Raw genomic sequence first — 6,441 nt, 5'->3', positions numbered from 1 at the left:
CCACCCCCCCCTCTTTTCCACAATCTTTTCTCTGCTTATGCCTGCTGCTTAACCCTTGTCTTTGTCTGGACTTCTGCTGCTGTTATCATACCCAGGCAGGGGCTGATTAAAACAAATTCATATGCATGTAGGCACAAGAATCCACAGTGCATTGGACCACAAGATGAGTGCTGTGGCTTTCATTGCTCAGGAGCTGTTCTCATATGTGTAGGCTGCGATTTTAACCCATGTCAAGGTCCCTCAGGTGAGAAACAGGCATCTTTTAATATATAGCTAAAAATTGGCATGAATAGCTATAACTTCTGTAAGAAGGCAAGCAGACTTACATACAGGAAAGAGTTTGTAATAGTATCAGTAACATCACAGAGCAAATACACAAGCTCCTGCTCTCCCCTTTCATGTAAATACAAACAAGAGTCAGCACATACACACAGAGCATGAAGGTACTGAAAAAGAGTGCCAGGTTAGATGTAACCCATAGTTTAATAGCTGATTCTTTTTTAGGTATGTATTTCAGCATCTTCTTTTGATCTATGCCTTTGGGTCCACTGCAGCATTCCATCCCATAGCCAAGAAATTTTTACTGCAAGGTTCTCCATATGCCAACCTCCTTCAACTTTTTTTCTGATCTTCTGAGAATAAAGAGATTTGGTGTTTGGAGAAAAAAGTCTCAAGGGTTACTGGCCTTTGCTTCCAAAAGTGGTCTGAGTTAGGCAGGGTGAAAGGGTAAAAAAAAAAAAAAAAAAACAAGAAATTATGAAGGAAATATATTAATGTAGATTTTTTCCTCATGGGCTATTGACAAGGGACATAGCCAGCACAGTGGCAGGGAATGATCATCCTATCAGGTCAATGAGTTGGAAGAGACACAACTCACTAGAATTTATGAGGACCCATGTATGATGCTAAGCATGAATTGCATTTGGACATTATATAGTTTGCAGGCAAGTAGTGTTTCTCTTCCCAACACAGGCCTCATCACAGAATAGTAATAAGGGAACATTAAGGACAGGAACCAACTCAGGGTTATTTTATTAGTGTATGTGGTTAACAGGCAAAGCCTAGCACTGGGGATCCTGTTACACACCACTGCTTCCATGTTATTACTCCAAGCTAATGAGGAGCACATTTCCCTCCTGGGGGACTCCAGATAATTGTTGATTTGGAGACTGAAGATGAATGGCAGTGCTGAACCACTCACACATGCAAAATGTCAGACTTCACTCCCCATGTTTTAACATAGATGCTTCAAGAAGAGGCCGAGTCATTGATTTCCCTCTCCAGGATGAACCCTAAAGAATATGTCGGTACGGACACGCAGTTTGTTTGTCTTTCTGATAGCAAATAAATGAAGTGGCACTGAGAGTAGCACTGAACACACTCATCAACCATAAAGCACCCACCCTAGCATACAACACAGAGCATTGGATAATGATGCAGCGCACCCCAGGAAAGGTGGTATTGTAGCATCAACTTTTGCTTGTCCGCAGGAAAACAAGCCTGAGCTGGAACAGGAGTCACTTAGTAACTTCACTTCCAGCCTCAGCTGAGGGTGCTGATATTTACTGGAGGCACTGGAAGGCAGCAAAGTCTTAAGATCTGTCCTTACTAGCATTGCTTAGAGAGGAAGGAGCCACATTTAAAGCTCAACCAAAAACTTGTCAAGATTATATGTAGCTCCCAGAAAAAGTTTCTGTAGATGCACAGATGGTATGAAAAGGCTTAAATCCTTTATCCATGCAGACCCCAGAGGCACAGGCAAGTGAGTTCATGTAGCTTAGTGGCTTTATGGAGGTCACCTGAGGCAAGAAATTCATTCCCATTCTGGGCTGAGCCAGGAACACCTGAGCTCAGTTGGTTACAGCAGCTTGGCTAATGAGGGATAATTCCATTTTTGGTGGCCACTCTGCCACAGATGTACTGCAGATATACTGCTCGTCCCAGCACTACTTTAAAGGAGAAGGAATTGGGATGTGCAAAAGACAGGAAGAAGAAGCATTGGTTGGTGTCCAGAATCCCTGTGGGTGGTGGGGTGCTGGCTAATTGGTGTTTTTTCACTGGGAGAGGGAGCAGTTTCTTCCTTCTCAGAATAGAGGAGGACTTCCTTCTCAGAATAGAGGAGTACTGTTCAGTCCAAAGATAATAATATGATTCTGAGAAATTTGGAGATGTAAGCCATTTCCTCCTATGGCGTTGCTCCATTCCCTGTATTTAGCTGCCACTTATGGGCACCAAAGCAGCAAAGGCCTTTTTCTGTCACTAGCACATCCCTGCATGTCTAGGAACTACTTTGGCCCTCAATGAAAGTGAAGTTAGCTGTAAGCACACTCCAGGCAGGCCCCAGGAGACTTACATGTTGCCAAGGCTACACAGCTACTTGTGTCCAAAATAGCTGAATGTCTGCTAAGCAGTGGTGCATGCAGCACAGGTATCTCCAGAAGGACAGGGCCCATCTTGCCTACAGCAATTTTACGGCAGGGACTCCTTTAGGCCAGGGTTAACTCAGTTGGAGTAATGTTCACATATGCTGCAGTACCTGCGTGCATGACTATGTGTGACCCTAATTGCACAAGTGGTCCTTGCAAAATGAGCAGAGAGGGGCTCTGTTTCTCAAGTCCAGTGAAGACCATTTAACGCTTGGATAGTGTAAGTCCATCAGGATATTCACTTCTACCACCACTGATGGCAATGTAGCTCTGCGTGTTGAGGTGTGCAGAGCCCTGGCAGGTCTTGCTGCCCTGCCGTGGGAGAGCAGGAGTGATTCCTGCAGGTCTATCACAGCCGGTGCCTCTTTAGTGACTTGGTGACAGGGTGAGGAGGGAGGAAGGATTTCTCACTGCCTTAATGCAAGCAGCAAAGAAAAACTGAAAAATTCTTTAACAACTTGTCTTTAATTACAGAGCATCAGTTCTGTGCATTGACCTGAACTGAGCAGGGTAGTCCCTTGGGGGTACAAATGTCTGGGAGCTGGAAAGGATGCCAGTAAGTCATCAGGAAATACTGTGTTCTCACAGACCCAGAGGTGCCTTAATTTCCATTATAATGTTGTTTTCTTCTCTTAATTATTGATAGTTTTCCTAGATGAATATAATATTTCTTCCCTGAAAGGAAAACTAATAGTAGAACTTTGTCTTGTTGCTGCCTGGAGGCTTTATCCCGCAGCAAGATGTTTGAAGGAGAAAAAATAACCTAACAAATAAGGTATTGGATAGAGACTTCAGGAGTCTCACTTCTGTTTTTACTGTGCCATGGGTGTGCACTGTCACCTCTACTCCTGCACTGCCTAACTGTTATGCAGAACAAGGTGTATTTCCCTGGTGCATGCTTTCTTTTGAGGCTTTAGTTTTCTTGCTTCTTACTCTACACAGGGGAGAGAGTGCTGCAGGGGATTGGAGTCACATGGGGGAATTTAACTGATGTTGAAATACATATAGTAATGTAGAGAGCATTGATGCTGATTAGGAGAGGGTCTGCGAAACAGATGTAACTGCATTGTGGGGTTTTTCTAGACCTTTTCCAGGTGATACTAGCTGCCACCAGTCTCTAAGGCAATGTTCCAGTGATGTCATAAAAATAAAACCCTAACTCTAAAGGTAGGAAATCAGTGTCTTAGCTGTGGTTTCAGACCTGCTCAGGTATGCCCCGAGAGAGAGTACCTAATGGTAGCCTTCTCCCTCACTATCCTCTACAAGTCCTGTAGTGCCAAGATCCAGATGAGGCATCAGAGAGCAAGCACAGAGGTTATCCTTGAGGGAATTCTGTGCTGGTATAAATAATAATCCAAAACAGTAACCTGGTAGTTAGCTCACAGACTCCTCCCCGAATATTATCTGCATGGTTCAGGTAGGGAAAGGAAGGCAAAGAGCATAAGCAATTTATTCCATGAAGCACATGAGCCAGGAGCAGCGCTCAGATGGACCTATGTGCATGCACTCCTCTGTGCTGGCTCTTAGGCAGTTTTGTTTGTTCCCTTAAGGAGAGCAGAATCCCGTGCTAGGATTGTTTAAACTTACATTGCAAAACTCATCTACTCCAAATGACTAATCAAAGCAATCATTTACATGCAGCCAAGTATTGTCTCAGAAGTAATTTACTGCTGATTACTTTTATAATGTGCATGCTAGTTGTATGCAGGTGCACAGCATTACATGATAATCAGCCCTACACTTCAGAGGGGAAAGCTAACTGGCCCGACACAAGCCAGATCCCCTCTCCAGCGAGGAATAATCTGATTATTTTAGAATGTTTCCTATGCAGAAAATTTTGATCGTCCATTACACCCAAGGACATCCATCCTCCCAGCACGCATGGAGCAGGCCACTAGGTGGAAGTGTTGGCTGAGCAAGCTCAGGAGATGACAAGTTAAGTAAGAAAGAAGAAAGTCCTGGGTTCCTGGCTTGCCTTGCCCCTTAGGAACTTTGTGGTATCTGCCTGGACTCAGACTCAGTCTGTTCGTGGAAGGCACCATTGGAGAAGGTTCTCCATCGTTTTGCTGGTGTATGATTTTGCAGCTTGGTATTCAAATAAATTCTATTTATTTATTCTTGTGTTTATTTATTAAAATAATCAGAGAAATTACAACTTAAATTGAGGTGGGTAAGCACCTCATTGAAGCAGCCCCATAATAAGGAAACCAATTCCAAGAAATGCTGGTAACTGCTGAGGTCCTGCTGAGCTCAGTACTTCTGAAAAATATGGCTGTTCATTCAAGTGCCTTGAAAAATGCAAAAACAACCAACCCAACCAGCTTGGCTTTAGGGACCAGCCTCTGAGAATCCTGGCCTGCCACGTTATCCTGATACCTCCTTATGCCCTATTTTGCTGCAAGTCAAAAATCCTGGTGAAAATGATCTTTTGTCAGGTGATCAGAGAGTGTTGGCTGGAGAGGAGCTGGCACAGAGATCAGAAGAGCTGCAGAGGTGCAATGCTGCCCCAAGCCCCCAGCCTGGCTGAGATGAAGGGTGTGATGTGGGGGTGCGTGCTGTCTTCGGCAGCATGAGGAAGATCGATCGCAACAGGGAGGCTGAGCACCACCACTGTGGCCTGCTCGTTCCGTGGGAGTCACACGCAGAGACAGGGACTCACAGGCAATGGGGCCGCTTGGCTGCTGCCCCCTCAGACACTGGAGAGTGCCATTAAACCTGGGTGCCATGAAGATTTCTTCCTCCAGGATGGCTCCGAGGATGACTGAGGCTTCTTCCTTCTCTTAAAGTTTGAAGGAGGTTGGCAGAGGGAGTTTCTTTGCAGTCAGAGAGAGCAGATTTACCAGTGGAGGTAGGTGTTCCTGCGTGGAAAGCTGCTGCTTTACTTCTGTATTTACTCTACCAACAGTTCTCACTTAATTAAAATGCTCCAGCAAAAATAAATACTTTGGTGCAGTCTCGCTCATTAGCTGCCTTAGTGGGGTTCACAGGGCTGCTACATTTCTGTGCTCTGGGGTGGCTACATGGCACAGGTGATACCCACCACTTCTCTTTACTGACTTTTTAGAGTGCCTGAGCATGATGAGCTTGCACCTAAAGGGGGCATAAGTGAATCTGGAAAGGATGGGGGATTAATTTGGAGAATGTGGCACATCTCAGTGTACACAGGTATGGATACTGCAGCATGATAGCACTGTAAATCCCCCTGTGCAACCCAGTTAAGGTGGAGAACTGGATGCTGGGAGTTAAACATTGGCTTTCTGACAAGAGCATCTCATTGCATGCTTGACAGAAAATGAGGATGAGAGAAAATAAGTGAATGCCTTTTAACAGTACTTTTCTTGGAGCTGTAAGGAAGAACTGAGTTAAGAGGACAGACTATGCAGACTCAATCATATAAACCCTAGAAGGACTTACATGAGTAGGAACTTAACAGTAAGCAGTAACTGTAGCAGACGGGGACAAACCCACTGCTTTTATTGCCTTAAGGGTGTTTGTCTTTTGGGTGCTCTTTCAAGGGAGCCTTTTGGGGGACTTGTTGGCCCTGTCACTGTGATGTTTCAGCCTCCCGGACACTGAAGCTAAGCCAGGAGGTCAAGACAGCCAGTTTTAGGAGACTGCAGCCTCTGGGCTGCTTCTCAGAGCAGACAAATTGTGCTATTTAACACAACAGAGGGGTGATGTGTTGGGATGCAGCCAGCCAGCTAATAGTGACACAGCCATGTAGTATTTTGGATTAGTGCTTTTTTTCCTGCATGCTCCTGTAAGTCAAAGCTGTGCAACCTTAGGTGAGTCTCTTCAGTGTATGTATCAGGAGACACTCATTATTACATATTAATATATTCCTTTGCAAAAATTTATTGACTCCATGTCCTTTACATTTTCATACCATAGTCCTTGGTGGATCTTACAACACATTCATTACTTCTTAGGGGCCACACATAGCAGCCAAAGGGAAATTGCTGGAGGGAACACTACAGAAGTGCCTGTCTCTCCACACCATCTTCTGTGCTTCTCC

This window comes from Athene cunicularia (assembly GCF_003259725.1).
Source record: "Athene cunicularia isolate RWA chromosome 1 unlocalized genomic scaffold, athCun1 chr1_part2, whole genome shotgun sequence".
Classification (NCBI taxonomy): Eukaryota; Metazoa; Chordata; class Aves; order Strigiformes; family Strigidae; genus Athene; species Athene cunicularia.
The sequence above is the reverse complement of the archived record's forward strand: the minus strand, read 5'-3'. Positions refer to the sequence as shown.